The 17,928-nt window shown below is 43.2% G+C and overlaps 1 pseudogene; it reads right to left on the bottom strand.

Moving 5' to 3' along the window:
- Window positions 1-1,080: 1,080 nt before the first annotated feature.
- The window catches only part of LOC110527683, a 65,722-nt pseudogene continuing 48,874 nt past the window's right edge, over window positions 1,081-17,928 (bottom strand).

The raw sequence follows: 17,928 nt of genomic DNA, 5'->3' as shown, positions 1-17,928 counted from the left end.
ACATCAATGAGAGCTGTGGCAAGAAGGTTTGCTGTGTCTGTCAGCGTAGTGTCCAGAGCATGGAGGCGCTACCAGGAGACAGGCCAGTACATCAGGAGATGTAGAGGAGGCGGTAGGAGGGCAACAACCCAGCGGCAGGACCGCTACCTCCGCCTTTGTGCAAGGAGGAGCAGGAGGAGCACTGCCAGAGCCCTGCAAAATGACCTCCAGCAGGCCACAAATGTGCATGTGTCTGCTCAAACGGTCAGAAACAGACTCCATGAGGGTGGTATGAGGGCCCGACGTCCACAGGTGGGGGTTGTGCTTACAGCCCAATACCATGCAGGACGTTTTTCATTTGCCAGAGAATACCAAGATTGGCAAATTCGCCACTGGCGCCCTGTGCTCTTCACAGATGAAAGCAGGTTCACACTGAGCACATGTGACAGACATGACTGTCTGGAGACGCCGTGGAGAACGTTCTGCTGCCTGCAACATCCTCCAGCATGACCGGTTTGGCGGTGGGTCAGTCATGGTGTGGGGTGGCATTTCTTTGGGGGGCCGCAGAGGTAGCCTGACTGCCATTAGGTACCGAGATGAGATCCTCAGACCCCTTGTGAGACCATATGCTGGTGCGGTTGGCCCTGGGTTCCTCCTAATGCAAGACAATGCATTGTGGCTGGAGTGTGTCAGCAGTTCCTGCAAGAGGAAGGCATTGATGCTATGCTATGAGCACATCTGGGACATCATGTCTCGCTCCATCCACCGGGCCAGTCCATAGCATCAATGCCTTCCTCTTGCCACGTTGCACCACAGACTGTCCAGGGCTTGGCGGATGCTTTAGTCCAGGTCTGGGAGGAGATCCCTCAGGAGACCATCCGCCACCTCATCAGGAGCATGCCCAGGCGTTGTAGGGAGGTCATACAGGCACGTGGAGGCCACACACTACTGAGCCTCATTTTGACTTGTTTTAAGGACATTACATCAAAGTTGGATCAGCCTGTAGTGTGGTTTTCCACTTTAATTTTGAGTGTGACTCCAAATCCAGACCTCCATGGGTTGATACATTTGATTTCCATTTATAATTTTTGTGATTTTGTTGTCGGCACATTCAACTATGTAAAGAAAAAAGTATTTAATAAGAATATTTCATTCATTCAGATGATGTGTTATTTTAGTGTTCCCTTAATTTTTTTGAGCAGTGTATTTGGATTGGGAGAGGGTGATTCCACCATATTTCTTACAGCAGTCCTTTCCTTTTCAATCCAAGAAGGGAAGTGAACAAGTGCGCATTTAGTTGATAAGGATTTAGAAATCGGGACACAACCTTAGCTGACAAGAAAGTAACTAGTTGCCAGACAACTAGTTAGTTTAAGAACAAACTAGTCTGCTACTCGTGAGTGGTAGATTTCCTTTTTTCTATAGATTCTGTTTCTATGGGTGATTAAGTCCCTTTGATCTGAACCTCATGCTCTGACTAACATCTGCATTTGGACAAAAATACAAGTACAACCCATACATATTATATTACAACCATGCTTTAGTGATCTGATCTAGGATCTTGACACTTGTAGATGGTAATGCAAATGGTCGGTGACTGAGGCTTCGTCTCGAATGGCACACTATTTCCTATGAAGTGCACTACTTTTGACCCAGAGCTGTGGTGATTAGGGTGCCATTTGAGATTTTACCTGAGTTTTTGTTCTCAATGGTATCCTAGTACATAGTATTGCATTTTAATACAGTATAAAGACTGCAATACCAAATAAATACAATGGTTAATCAACAAAAACAAGTGCGGTCAGACCCTGAAAGAAAGGGGCTGTAGTTTTAGTTTACTCCACAGTGCAGTCAGGGGAATGATTCAGAGTTAGTGTACATATTGCTTGGTGTTGTTCATTATCTATTATTTTTCTGTTCTCTTCAACCTGTCTAATGCCATAGAAATATAATTATTAGATTTCTATGCTTATTAATGCCCTGTAATCATCATCATCATCATCATCAACAGCATCCGGTATCAGACCAATAGAATATCTGTTCAGGGCCATGTTCAGTAGGCAAACATTGAATGGTTCAGATAGAAATGTCATGCATAGAGCTGACATGATTCATTTGTTCTACATGTCAGAGAGGTATGTATGTTCTACATAATCTATTTATATCTGAAATATCCACAATGTTGTGCCCTGAATGCACCTGAGTTCTGTTGTCTGGTACAATTCAATAGCGCCCTCTAGTGTAAAACATTAGTCAGCACCATTAGATGATCCAGTCTCACATTTCAACTCTTACAAATGTTTGTTAATTGACAAATTGTCCCAAGAGGTCCAAATATTTACATACAGTTGATGTTACATTAAATAAAATACAGATTGTATAAAAAAAAGTTGGACAAGAAAATCCCTGATGAAAAACATTTATAAATACATGTGAAAATGTAAAGAAGAATGTAAACATTGATTCTCTAATACCCAATAAATAAATTAAACGACACTCAGTGCACAATCCTTGTGAGGAAACAAAATATTTTGGACATGAAATAATCAGTACCAATCAAGTAAACAAAGTGCAGATGCCTCTCTGACAATGTTGACATATAATCTGAATGGGAGACTTTACATAGAATAGATAATAAAGTATGACAATATTTGGACAAAATATAGAAGAAAGAAACAACGGATAGTGAAAGAACAACGGATAGTGAAATAATTACTATAACATGTAGAAGTTACATCTGTAGTATGGTGTTGCAGAGGTACCTGTAGGTGAGGTGAGTTGGCTTGTTGAAGTGTTTTTGCAAGGCTGGGACTGGGAAGTGAGAGAAGGGAGGTTGAGGTAAGGGGGTTTGGTTGGCTGTACATAGGCCTGTCCAGGAGACTGGGGCTGAGGGGGGGGGGGGGGGGGGGGGGGGCTGGCCTCCTCACCAGTTGGTGCTTGGGGGCCTATGGGGCTGGGGCTCTGTGCAGCCTGAGTAGCTCAGCACTGTCACACTCAGAGTCATCATACAGGCCCTGGGGTGAGGTGGAGAGGCAGAGTTAGAGGATGGCAATGGGCATTACTGCATTGTTATTAATACAGTTTTCCTAGCCATTGATTAAATACATATTTCCCTCATCAATCTACACACAATACCCCATAATGACAAAGCGATTACAGGCTTTTTGAAATCTTAGCAAATTATACTTATTTACATAAGTATTCAGACCCTTTGCTATGAGACTCAAAATTGAGCTCAGGTGCATCCTGTTTCCATTGATCATCCTTGAGATGTTTCTACAACTTGATTGGAGTCAACCTGTGGTAAATTAAATTCCTTGGACATGATTTGGAAAGGCACACACCTGTCTATATAAAAGGTCCCACAGTTGACAGTGCATGTCAGAGCAAAAACCAAGCCATGAGGTCGAAGGAATTGTCCGTAGACCTCAGAGACAGGATTGTGTCGAGTCACAGATTTGGGGAAGGGTACCAAGACATTTCTGCAGCATTGAAGATCCCCAAGAACACAGTGGCCTCCAAATGGAAGAAGTTTGGAACCACCAAGACTCTTCCTAGAGACCTCAGACTGGGACGAAGGTTCACCTTCCAAATGCAAAATGACGCTAAGCACACAGCCAAGACAACACAAGAGTAGCTTTGGGACAAGTCTCTGAACGTCCTTGAGTATCACAGCTAGAGCCCAGACTTGAACCCGATTGAACATCTCTGGAGAGTAAAGGTCGACCGATTAATTGGAATGGCCGATTTCAAGTTTTTATAACAATCGTTAATCAGCATTTTTGGACACAATCATGGCCGATTACATTGCACTCCGTGGAGACTGCGTGGCAGGCTGACTACCTGTTATGTGAGTGCAGCAAGGAGCCAAGGTAAGGTGCTAGCTAGCATTAAACGTATCTTATAAAAAACAATCAATCTTAACAGAATCACTAGTTACCTACACATGGTTGACGATAGTTTACCTAGCTTGTCCTGCATTGCATATAATCGATGAGGTGCCTGTTAATGTATCATTGAATCATAGCCTACTTCGCCAAACGGGTGATTTAACAAGCGCATTCGCGAAAAAAGCAATGTCGTTGCACCAATGTGTACCTAACCATAACATCAACGCCTTTCTTAAAATCAATACACAAGTATATATATTTAAACCTGCATATTTAGTTCATATTGCCTGCTAACATGAATTTCTTTTAACTAGGGAAATTGTGTCACTTCTCTTGCGTTCTGTGCAACAGAGTCAGGGTATATGCAGCAGTTTGGGCCGCCTGGCTCGTTGCGAACTGTGTGAAGACTATTTGTTCCAAACAAAGACAGCCAACTTTGCTAAACGGGGGATGATTTAACAAAGCGCATTTGCAGGAAAAAATCCACAATCGTTGCACGAATGTACCTAACCATAAACATCAATGCCTTTCTTAAAATCAATACACAGGAGTATATATTTTTAAACCTGCATATTTAGTTTTAAAAAGTCCAGGTTAGCAGGCAATATTAAATTAGGGAAATTGTGTCACTTCTCTTGCGTTCATTGCACGCAGAGTATATGGAACAGTTTGGGCCGCCTGGCTCGTTGCGAGCTAATTTGCCAGAATTTTACGTAATTATGACATAACATTGAAGGTTGCGCAATGTAACAGGAATATTTAGACATATGGATGACATCCGCTAGATAAAATAAGGAACGGTTCCGTATTTCACTGAAATAATAAACGTTTTGTTTTCGAAATGATAGTTTCCGGATTTGACCATATTAATGACCTAAGGCTCGTATTTCTGTGTGTTATTATGTTAGAATTAAGTCTATGATTTGATATTTGATAGAGCAGCGTTTCAATCGGTGACATCGTTCGCCCTGAGCCCTGGAAGTAGTTGTTCCCCTTGCTCTGCAAGGGCCGTGGTTTTTGTGGAGCGATGGGTAACGATGCTTCGAGGGTGGCTGTTCTCGATGTGTTCCTGGTTTGAGCCCAGGTAGGGGCGAGGAGAGGGATGGAAGCTATACTGTTACACTGGCAATACTAAAGTGCCTATAAGAACATCCAATAGTCAAAGGTATATGAAATTCAAATGGTATAGAGAGAAATTGTCCTATAATTCCTATAATAACTATAACCTAAAACTTCTTACCTGGGAATATTGAAGACTCATATTAAAAGGAACGACCAGCTTTCATATGTTCTCAAGCAAGGAACTTTAACATTAGCTTTTTTACATGGCACATATTCCACTTTTACTTTTTTCTCCAACACTTTATTTAAACCAAATTGAACATGTTTCATTATTTATTTGAGGCTAAATTGATTTTATTGATGTATTATATTAGAATAAAAGTGTTCATTCAGTATTGTTGTAATTGTCATTATTACAAATAAATAAAAATCGGCAGATTAATCGGTATCTGCTTTTTTTGGTCCTCCAATAATCGGTATCGGCGTTGAAAATTTGCGTCGGGCCAGTTATGGTCGCGTCGGGCCAGTTATCTTTGATAAGTAGCTAGCTGGTTGCTAGCTAGCTAGTTATCTCCCATGCCAATTTCTAATATCTGACTTACTCGTAAATATGAAGATATTTCTTAATGAAAGTTAACTGGCTAGCACATCAAGGTTTGTGACATTAGCTATTCCCAGTTATATCATGTGTTTTCACTTATTTATTGCATCTGCATGCTTGTTGCGTTCTCCCTGGTGCACTTGTTTGTTCGTGAGCTGGCTGCTCATTCTAAATAGTATAATCGAATCTGTTCAAAACAGTGGCATCATGTGACATGCAAAAGTGAAATAAGCGTATTTATGCTGTTGTTCAAATGCACAGATCACTTTGAATATCTTTTCAAATAAACTACCGGTAGTTTGAAAACTTGGCATATTTCTGTCATGCTGCTTTGTTGACAACTTCAACCACGACCACCCCCCACGCCCATACACCCAGCCAATCAGCGGCCGCCACTGGTCCCTACACAAGAGCCAAATCCAAATGTAGACCTATATTCTGTTATAGGGATGGCAGCCTTAATGATCAGAGCATGCATTATGATCAGGATTTCGGCTCATCATTTCTCATCGATTATTACTAAACATAACAGTTCTCATGGTAACCTTACCATAGTTCTAGTTGTCACGGTAACACTTTGTCATAGTTCTAGTTGTTACAGTATCCCACCTCATAGTTCTACAGTTCCCAGAGTAACCCTGTCCCTAACTACCTCATAGTTCTGCTCTGAATTGAGCTCGGTCTTGACCTGGCGGATGGTGGCCTCCTCTGATAGGCCTTCGGCTGGGTCAAGGGTAGGGTCGACAGAGATCTCCGACCCCTGGGACAGAAGGTCGTCGCTCTTGTCGTCCAGCCGCTCATCCGTGTTGGTGCTGACCACGTCGAGCGTGCCACTGTGGGAGTGGTCACTGGTGTTGCCCTCCTCTCCGTCCGACACGGACACTGGTGACAGGTTCTCAGAGCTGAAGGTGGACAGGGACTGGCACTTGTTGATGCTCACTGGCCGACTGCATGGGGAAGAGAGGAAATAGATTAAATAATGGGGCTCTCAATAACTCAGACACAAGCTCTTTTTATCACACCAAGAAGTTTTCCTGCTGGACTATATACTATAGAATCTTGACTAAATACACTATAATGTATAAGATGTATATTCTCACCGTCTCCGTGGTAACTCCACCTCCCTGTTCACCTCCCCTTCCTCTTCCTCTGACGACACACCACATCTCTGGAGGAGACATGGAAGAGATATGATGAGACTTAGAAAGGGATCAGCTTCATCTTACAGCTATTTCTCTCAATTGATTTGGCACATGGTCAGAATGTTTTTAGGAAAAGAACCAGCACCAGCACATTACAGAAAATGCACCACAGACAAACATATTTTTTTCTGGCCCAGCATCTTTTTTTTTACAACTGTGGCAGATCTACCTGTTTGCGTGTGACTTGTTTCCGGTAGAGCAGTGCTGCAGGTGTGAGATAGCACCTGGGTGACCTTATGATTCCCGTCTCCTCCTCCTCATCCTGGGGTATTCTCCCTGGGCCTCCCAGCATCGACCCCCTCCCTGCTGTCGCCCCCCTCCCACAGGGCGAATCTGGGCTACTGGAGAACGGGATGGAGGCCGCGTCCTCGCTGGGGGTGTCACTACGCATTGGGGTCTCTGTCTGATCGTCTGTCCCTACTCCACCTCGACCTCCTCCACCTGCAAGTCATTCATACCAACCAGCATCAGTTTCCTTATTTCCTAAACACAGAAGGACTATACACTGTAGATGTTGTGTTATGGTGTATTTTTTAACAAATGTCTGTCTGATCATGTCTTGTGATTTATGTCCTGTGACTGAAGTGATGTAGGTGATATATTATGGATGCATCCCAAATAGCATCCTATTCCCTTATCGTGCACCACCATACGTCTCTAGTCAAAAGTAGTGCACTTACGTAGGCAATAGGTTGCAATTTGGGATACAACCTATACGTACGCCATGTATCCCTGTATATTACCAGCAAATTTCCCTATGGGACATTATTATAACTATTCATCACCTCTTCCTCCCAGGCCAGCAGAGGCGCTCTGGCTGCCCCCTCTCTCCAGGCCGGGCTTCTCCTGTCCCTTGCGGCGGCCCTCTGCCTCCAGATCGGTGGAGATAAGGTCTGGGCTGGACGAGGACATCTTCAGCAGCAGGTCATGTTGGAGACCTCTCAGGGCTGCGCTGGGGTCCAGGTGCTGCTTGCTGCTGGGGGGGGGGGGGGGGGGTACATCTTTATTGTGAGCACTGAAGGCCGATTTGAGGATAGTTTTCAATGTACACTGAGTGTACAAAATATTAACTTTCCATGACAGACTGTCCAGGTGAATCCAGGAGAAAGCTAAGATCCCTTATTGATGTCACTTGTTAAATCCACTTCAAATCAGTGTAGATGAAGGGAAGGAGACCAGTTAAATAAGGATTTTTAAGTCTTGAGACAATTGAGACGGATTGTGTATGTGTGCCATTCAGAGGGTGAAGCACCACCAGTTTGTGTTAAGAACTGCAACGCTACTGGGTTTTTCACACTCAACAGTTTCCTGTGTGTTTCAAGAATGGTCCACCACTCAAATGACATCCAGCCAACTAGACACAACTGTGGGAAGCATTGGAATCAACATCGGCCAACATCCCTGTGGAACTCTTTCGACACCTTGTAGAGTCCATGCTACAACAAATTGTGTCTGTTCTGAGGGAAAATGGGGGTTGGGGGGGATGGGGTGCAACTCAATATTAGGAAGGTGTTCTTAATGTTTTGTGCACTCAGTGTAGATACCTGGGTGTGGAGGTGGTGGTGGTCAGTGACAAAGTATTAGCCAAGCCCAGGTCTCCACTGCTGCCCTTCCCTGCCTTCCTGTAGCGGGGCTTGGCCCGACGCGACCTCCCCGGGGACATGGAGCCCTTCTGGGGGCAAGAGGGGATGGTCACCTGGGTCATGGAGGAGTCCAGTTTGGGGAGGATCACCTCTGACTTCAGCAGGTCTGGCCTACTGGAACACACAGTGAGTAAAGTCTACAGTACACTCAGTACACTGAATAAATAAAGTCAAAGTCAAGTCAAGAGAAATAGATGCACCTACAGCCTTTCTCCTTGTATCCAAATAAACAATATACAGTGAGGGCTCAAACTGTACATGCTTACGACCAGTAATAATACATAATAACTGTATGCCTAGTAAGTGTTACATGTTTTTAATTCAAAACACATGTATACAGACAGGGATTGAATGTGTGGGATTAGTGAGTGTGAATGGTTCAATGGTTTCCCCCTCAGTCTCACCTCTTGATGTGAGAGGCCAGTTTCTGAGGTATGTTGCGTTTCTTGATGAGTTTCTCCATGGAGTTGGATGAGCGTTCTTGTCTGGAGCTGTGGTTTTTGACGCATACTGGGTACTTCTTATCCAGGGAATGCTCCCTCCTGGGAGACACACACACAACAGCATTCATTAATTCATTACTTGGCCACAATAAACATATCACAAATGTCTGTATTATGTATTACATTATGTCTGCTATTCCCTCTCCCTGTATGTGTCTTTGGCAGATGAGCATGAATATTGTACACACAGGTAGATATTGATTGTAAGGTGTGCAACAATAAATATGATTATTACTTGAGTAGCTCTTTCTCCTTGAGTTCCAGCTGTAGCATGACAGCATTGAGCTCCATGTAGAGGTTGTTGGCTCTGTCCAGTTTCCTCTCGTAGTGCTCACGGATGTCCAGGGCATGCCTGAGATGGAGAGAGAGAGAATGGAACGGGACGGACGGGGTTAAAACATGGGGTACAGCTAGCCATTAATTTGATGTATGCAAAGGCGCATTGAACAAAATTGGGAGCAACATCAACATCATTGGACAGCCATAAACAACACACACAGTACAGCTTTTGCTGTATGTTGATACGTACAGTAAGTCGGAAGTTCACATACACCTTAGCCAAATACATTTAAACTCAGTTTCACAATTCCTGACATTTAATCCATGTAAAAAAATTCCCTGACCCACAATAAGTTGGGTGAATTTTGACACATTCCTCCTGACAGATCTGGTGTAACTGAGTCAGGTTTTATAGGCCTCCTTGCACGCACACGCTTTTTCATTTCTGCCCATGATCTATAGGATTGAGGTCGGGGCTTTGTGATGGCCACTCCAATACCTTGACTTTGTTGTCCTTAAGCTATTTTTCCACAACTTTGGATGTATGCTTGGGGTCATCGTCCATTTGGAAGATCCATTTGTAAATCAAGCTTTAACTTCCTGACTGATCTATTGAGATGTTGCTTCAATATATTCACACAACTTTCCATCCTCATGATGCCATCTATTTTGTGAAGTGCACCAGTCCCTCCTGCAGCAAAGCACCCCCACAACATGATGCTGCCACCCCCGTGCTTCACGGTTGCGATGGTGTTCGTTGGCTTGCAAGCCTCCCCCTTTTTCCTCCAAACATAACAATGGTCAAATTGACCAAACAGTTCTATTTTTGTTTCATCAGACCAGAGGACATTTCTCCAAAAAGTACAATCTTTGTCCCCATGTGCATTTGCAAACCATAGTCTGGCTTTTTTATGGCGGTTTTGAAGCAGTGGCTTTTTCTTTGCAGAGTGGCCTTTCAGGTTATGTCGATATAGGACTCGTTTTACTGTGGATATCGATACTTTTGTACCTGTTTCCTCCAGCATCTTCACAAGGTCCTTTGCTGTTGTTCTGGGATTGATTTCCACTTTTAGCACCAAAGTATGTTCATCTCTAGGAGGTAGAGATGTTTCCGCCTTCCTGAGCAGTATGACGGCAGCGTGGTCCCATGGTGTTTATACTTGCGTACTATTGTTTGTACAGATGAGTGTGGTACCTTCAGGTGTTTGGAAATTGCTCCCAAGAATGAACCAGACTTGTGGATGTCTAGAATTTTGTTTCTGAGGTCTTGGCTGATTTCTTTGGATTTTCCCATGATGTCAAGCAAAGAGGCACTGAGTGTGAAGGTAGGCCTTGAAATACATCCACAGGTACACCTCCAATTGACTCAAATGATGTCAATTAGCCTATCAGAAGCTTCTAAAGCCATGACATAATTTTCGGGAATTTTCCAAGCTGTTTAAAAGCACAGTCAACTTGGCGTATGTAAACTTCTGACCCACTGGAATTGTGATACAGTGAATTATAAGTTAAATAATCTGTCTGTAAACCATTGTTGGAAAAATGACTTGTGTTTTGCACAAAGTAGATGTCCTAACCGACTTGCCAAATCTATAGTTTGTCAAAACAAGAAATTTGTGGAGTGGTTGAAAAACAAGTTTTAAACATCCTACTTCAACTGTATGTATACATGTATGTATGTAGCTATATATGTACAGTGTATTCGGAAAGTATTCAGAACCCTTGACTTGTCCACATTTTGTTACGGTACAGACTTATTCTAAAATGGATTACATTATATTTTTTCTGCTCAATCTACACACAATACTCCATTATGAAAAAGCAAAAACAGATTTTTGGAAATGTTTGCTAATTTATAAAAACAAAACTGAAATATAACATTTACATAAGTATTCAGACCCTTTACACAGTACTTTGTTGAAGTACCCTTGGCATCTATTACAGCCTCAAGTCTTCTTGGTTGTGACGCTACAAGCTTGGCACACCTGTATTTGGGGAGTTTCTCCCATTCTTTTCTGCAGATCCTCTCAAGCTCTGTCAGGATGGATGGGAGGGGGGAGTCGATGCACAGCTATTTTCTGGTTTCTTCAGAGATGTTCACTTGGGTTCAAGTCTGGGGTCTGGCTGGGCCACTTAAAGACATTCAGAGACTTGTCCTGAAGCCACTCCTGTGTTGTCTTGGCTGTGTGCTTAGGGTCGTTGTCCTGTTGGAAGGTGAACCTTTGCCCCAGAGCTCTGAGCACTTTGGAGCAGGTTTACATCAAGGATCTATCTGTACTTTGCTCCGTTCATCTCTCCCAAGATCCTGATTAGTCTCCCAGTCCCTGCCACTGAAAAATATCCCCACAGGATGATACTGCCACCACCATAATTCACCATAGGAATGGTGGCAGGTTTCCTCCATACGTGACTCTTGGCATTCAGGCCAAATAGTTCAATCTTGGTTCTCATGGTCTGAGTGTCTTTAGGTGCCTTTTGGCAAACTCTAAGTGGGCAGTCATGTGCCTGTTACTGAGGAGTGGCTTCCGTCTGGCCACTCTACCTAAAGGCCCGATTGGAAGGTTCTCCACAGAGGAACTCTGAAGCTCTGTCAGAGTGACCGTCGGGTTCTTGGTCACCTCCCTGACCAAGGCCCTTCTCCCGAATTGCTCAGTTTGGCCGGGCAGCCAGCTCTAGGAAGAATCTTGGTGTTTCCAAACGTCTTCCATTTAAGAATGTTGGAGGCCACTGTGTTCTTGGGGTCCTTCAATGCTGCAGACATTTTTAGGTACCCTTCCCCAGATCGGTGCATCGACACAATCCTGTCTCGGAGCTCTACAGACAATTCCTTCGACCTCATGGTTTGTTATTTGCTCTGACATGCACTGTCAACTGTGAGACCTTATATAGACAGGTGTGTGCCTTTCCAAATCATGTCCAATCAATTGAATTTACCACAGGTTGACTCCAATCAAGTTCTAAAAATATCTCGAAGACGATCAGTGGAAACAGGATGCACCTGAGCTCAATTTTGAGTCTCGTAAATAAGGTATTTCAGTTTTTTATTTTTAATACATTTCAAAACATTTCGAAAAAACTGTTTTCACTTTGCATTTAGTGGGGTATGGTGTGCAGATTGCTGAGGATTTATTTTTATTTAACAAAATGTGGAAAAAGTCACAGGGTCTGAAAACTTTCCGAAGGCACTGCATAGTATGTATAGTGGCAAGAAAAAGTATGTGAACCCTTTGGAATTACCTGGATTGGTCATACAATTTGATCTGATCTTCATCTAAGTCATAACAATAGATAAACACTGTCTGTTTAAACTAATAACACACAAACAATTACATGTTTTGTTTGAATGTCTTTCTTGAACACGTTGTGTAAACATTCACAGTGCAGGGTGGAAAAAGTAAGTGAACCCTTGGATTTAATAACTGGTTGACTCTCCTTTGGCAGCAATAACCTCATCCATTTGTTTTCTGTAGTTGCAGATCAGACCTGCACAACTGTCAGGAGGAATTTTGGACCATTCGTCTTTGCAAACTGTTTAATTTCAGCAATATTCTTTGGATGTCTGGTGTGAACTGCTCTCTTGAGGTCATGCAACAGCATCTCAATCGGGTTGAGATCAGGACTGGGCCACGCCAGAAGGCGTATTTTCTTCTGTTAAAGCCATTCTGTTGTTCATTTAGTTTTGGGTCATTGTCCTGTCCTATTGAGCTTCAATTGGCGGACAGATAGCCTTACATTCTCCTGCAAAATGTCTTGATAAACTTGGGAAATCTGTCCAGGCCCTGAGGCAGCAAAGCAGCCCTAAACCATGATGCTCCCTCCACCATATTGTACAGTTGAGATGAGGTTTTGATGTTGGTGTGTTGTGTCTTTTTTTTCTCCACACATATTGTTGTGTGTTCCTTCCAAACAGCTCAACTTTAGTTTCATCTGTCCACAGAATATTTTGCAAGTAGTGCTGTGGGACATCCAGGTGCTCTTTTGCGAAATTCAGACATGCAGCAATGTTTTTTTTTGGACAGCAGTGGCTTCTTCTATGGTGTCCTACGATGAACATTATTCTTGTTTAGTGTTTTACATATAGTAGACTTGTCAATAGAGGTGTTAGCATGTTCCAGATATTTCTGTAAGTCTTAAGCTAACACTCTAGGATTCTTCTTAACCTCATTGAGCATTCAGCATTGTGCTCTTGCAGTCATCTTTGCAGGATGGCCACTCCTAGAGAGAGTAGCAACAGTGCTGAACTTTCTCCATTTATAGACAATTTGTTTTACAGTTGACTGATGAACATCAAGGCTTTTAGAGATTATTTTGTAACCCTTTCCAGCTTCATGGAAGTCAACAATTCTTAATCTTAGGTCTTCTGAAATCTTTGAGGCATGGTTCAAATCGAGCAATTCTTCCTGTGAATAGCAAACTCAAATTTTGTGAGTGTTTTTGATAGGGCAGGGAAGCTCTAACCAACATCTCTAATCTCGTCTCATTGATTGGACTCCAGGTTAGCTGACTCCTGACTCCAATTAGCTTTTGGAGAAGTCATTAGCCTAGGGGTTCACATACTTTTTCCAACCTACACTGTGAATGTTTAAATTATGTGTTCAATATAAACAAGAAAAATACAATAATTTGTGTGTTATTAGTTTAAGCACACTGTGTTTGTCTATTGTTGTGACTTAGATGAAGATCAAATCCAATTTCATGACCAATCTATGCAGGAATCCAGGTAATTCCAAAGGGTTCACATACTTTTTTATTCCTAGTTCCTAGGCCTTCATTGAAAATAATTTGTTCTTAACTGACTTGCCTAGTTAAATAAAGGTAAAATAAATTTAACTGTGAGAGACGGAATTTAAAACAAAAATCAAGAAAATCACATTGTATGTAAGAAATTAATTAGCATTTTATTGCATGACATAAGTATTTGATCACCTACCAACCAGTAAGAATTACGGCTCTCACAGACCTGTTAGTTTTTCTTTAAGAATCCCTCCTGTTCTCCACTCATTACCTGTATTAACTGCACCTGTTTGAACTAGTTACCTGTATAAAAGACACCTGTCCACACACTCACTCAATCAGAGAGCTGTGTAAGAAGATCAGGGGTAAAATTGTAGACCTGCACAAGGCTGGGATGGGCTACAGGACAATAGGCAAGCAGGTTGGTGAGAAGGCAACAACTGTTGGCGCAATTATTCGAAAATGGAAGAAGTTCAAGATGACGGTCAATCACCCTCGGTCTGTGGCTCCATGCAAGATCTCACCTCGTGGGGCATCAATGATGATGAGAAAGGTGAGGGATCAGCCCAGAACTACACGGCAGGACCTGGTCAATGACCTGAAGAGAGCTGGGACCACAGTCTCAAAGAAAACCATTAGTAACACACTATGCCGTCATGGATTAAAATCCTGCAGCGCACGCAAGGTCCCCCTGCTCAAGCCAGCACATGTCCAGGCCCGTCTGAAGTTTGCCAATGACCATCTGGATGATCCAGAGGAGGAATGGGAGAAGGTCATGGGGTCTGATGAGACAAAAATAGAGCTTTTTGGTCTAAACTCCACTCGCCGTGTTTGGAGGAAGAAGAAGGATGGGTACAACCCCAAGAACACCATCCCAACTGTGAAGCAGGGAGGTGGAAACATCATTCTTTGGGGATGCTTTTCTGCAAAGGGGACAGAACGACTGCACCGTATTGAGGGGAGGATGGATGGGGCCATGTATTGCGAGATCTTGGCCAACAACCTCCTTCCCTCAGTAAGAGCATTGAAGATGGGTCGTTTCTGGGTCTTCCAGCATGACAACGACCCGAAACACACAGCCAGAGCAACTAAGGAGTGGCTCCGTAAGAAGCATCTCAAGGTCCTGGAGTGGCCTAGCCAGTCTCCAGACCTGAACCCAATAGAAAATCTTTGGAGGGAGCTGAAAGTCCGTATTGCCCAGCGACAGCCTCGAAACCTGAAGGATCTGGAGAAGGTCTGTATGGAGGAGTGGGCCAAAATCCCTGCTGCAGTGTGTGTAAACCTGGTCAAGAACTACAGGAAACGTATGATCTTTGTTATTGCAAACAAAGGTTTCTGGACCAAATATTAAGTTCTGCTTTTCTGATGTATCAAATACATAAGTATATTTGATATTTGATATATATTTGATACAAGGGGACAGGACGACTGCACCGTGATGTATATTGTCTTGTCATGCAATAAAATGCAAATTAATTACTTAAAAATCATACAATGTGATTTTCTGGATTTGTGTTTTAGATTCCGTCTCTCACAGTTGAAGTGTACCTATGATAAAAATTACAGACCTCTACATGCTTTGTAAGTGGGGAAACAAATACTTGTTCTCCCCACTGTATGTAACTTTTGTAGCATTATTCCTGTATGTTCATTCCCTCGCTTTCTCACTCACTCACTCACTCACTCACTCAAATATTCATTCATCCGTCCATAATACTCTCCCTGCACCTGAGCTCCTCTTTGCGTCGTATGATCATATCCTCATCCAATCTGTGTATACAGGTCCCCTCAGACTTGATCTTTTCAAAGTGCTGCTTCACCTCCACTCGCCACTCCGCCTGCACCACAGACACAGAAACATATAATGTGTTAGTTAAAACTCAGCAACACAGACCATAGTGTCTCAGTCATAACAGTCAGACAGACAGCAGCATAGACATACCATGTTTCAATCAAAACAACGGTCGAAACAAATCCATGTCACAGAGCATCTCAATCCAAAATCTCAATACAAAACTGAAATATCACATTTACATAAGTATTGAGACCCTTTTCTCAGTACTTTGTTGAAGCACCTTTGGCAGCGATTACGGCCTAGCAAACTAGCCAATGTTAGCCAACAGCTTGACTGCTGTTTTTAGGTCAGAACGCTCGGATCCACCCTACTCCTTGGGTTTTTAGAAATGTTAGCAAATGTATTACAAATAAAACGCATAAATACCTTATTTACATAAGTATTCAGAACCTTTGCTATGAGAATAATTGAGATCAGGTGCATCCTGTTTCCATTGACCATCCTTGATGTTTCTGCAGCTTGATTGGAGTCCAACAGTGGTAAATTCAATTGATTGGACAAGATTTGGAAAGGCACACACCTGTCTATATAAGTTCTAACAGTTAACAGTGAATGTCAGAGCAAAAACCAAGACATGAGGTCGAAGGAATTGTCCGTAGAGCTCCGAGACAGGATTGTGTCGAGACAGAGATATGGGGAAGGGTAGTGAAAAATGACTGCAGCATTGAAGGACCCCATGAACACAGTGACCTCCATCATTCTTAAATGGAAGAAGTTTGGAATGACCAAGATTCTTCCTAGAGCTGGCCGCCAGGCCAAACTGAGCAATCGGGGGAGAAGGGCCTTGGTCAGGGAGGTAACCAAGAACCCGATGGTCACTCTGACAGAGCTCTAGAGTTCCTCTGTGGAGATGGGATAATCTTCCAGAAGGACAAACATCTCTGCAGCGCTCCACCAATCAGGTTAAGAGTGGCTAGACAGAAGCAACTCCTCAGTAAAGGCACATGACAGCCCGCTTGGAGTTTGCCAAAAGGCCCCTAAAGACTCTCAGACCATGAGAAACAAGATTCTCTGATCTGATGAAACCAAGATTAAACTCTTTGGCCTGAATGCCAAGCATCACGTCTGGAGAAAACATGGCACCATCCCTACGGTGAAGCATGGTGGTGGCAGCATCATGCTGTGGGGATTATTTTCAGTGGCAGGGACTGGGAGACTAGTCAGGATCAAGGGAAAGATGAAAGGAGCAAAGTACAGAGAGATTCTTGATGAAAACCTGCTACAGAGTGCTTAGGACCTGAGACTGAGGAGAAGGTTCACCTTCCAACAGGACGACCCTAAGCCTTGTCTTGGTTGTGTGCTTAGGGTTGTTGTCCTGTGGCTTCGGGACAAGTCTCTGAATGTCTTTCAGTGGCCTTGCCAGAGCCCGGACTTGAACCCGATCTAACATCTTTGGAGAGACCTGAAAATAGGTGTGCAGCGAAGCTCCCCATCCAACCTGACAGAGCTTAAGAGGATCTGCAGAGAATGGGAGAAACTTCCCACATACAGGTCTGCCAAGCTTGTAGCGACATACCCAAGAAGACTTGAGGCCATAATCGCTGCCAAAGTACAGAGATATTTAAGTTTTTTATTTTTCATAAATGTGCCAACATTTCTAAAAAAACTGTTTTTGCTTTGTCATTATGGGGTATTGTGGGTAGATTGATGAGGATTTTTTTTATATACATTTTAGAATAAAGCTGTAATGTAACAAAATGTGGAAAAAGTCAAGGGGTCTGAAAACTTTCCGAATGCACTGTATACAGACACATTTTCGGAATGGAAAAACGCTTTCAATGTAAACTTAAACGACCTACACCAAATAGAACGTTTTTGCCCACTGAAGTTGGTTAACAATGCGTAACTGCAGTCAGGTCAAGTCCCTGGGGAGGACGACAAGCACGCAGATGAGCTTCCCTGAGACGGTTTCTAACCGTTTGTGCAGAAACTCTTCAGTTGTGCAAACCCATAGTTTTATCAGCTGTCCGGTAGCTGGTCTCAGACGATCCCACAGGTGAAGAACCCGGATGTGGAGGTCCTGAGCTGGCGTGGTTACACGTGGTCTGCGGTTGTGAGTCCGGTTGCACTTCCTGCCAAAATGTCTAAAATGACGTTGGAGGCAGCTTGGACATTCCTGCAGTCAGCATGCCAATTGCCCGCTCACTCAGACTTGTGACACTTCTGTGGCATTGTGTTGT

This window comes from Oncorhynchus mykiss, chromosome 7, assembly GCF_013265735.2.
Source record: "Oncorhynchus mykiss isolate Arlee chromosome 7, USDA_OmykA_1.1, whole genome shotgun sequence".
NCBI lineage: Eukaryota > Metazoa > Chordata > Actinopteri > Salmoniformes > Salmonidae > Oncorhynchus > Oncorhynchus mykiss.
This window is presented reverse-complemented; position numbering and strand designations above follow the sequence as displayed.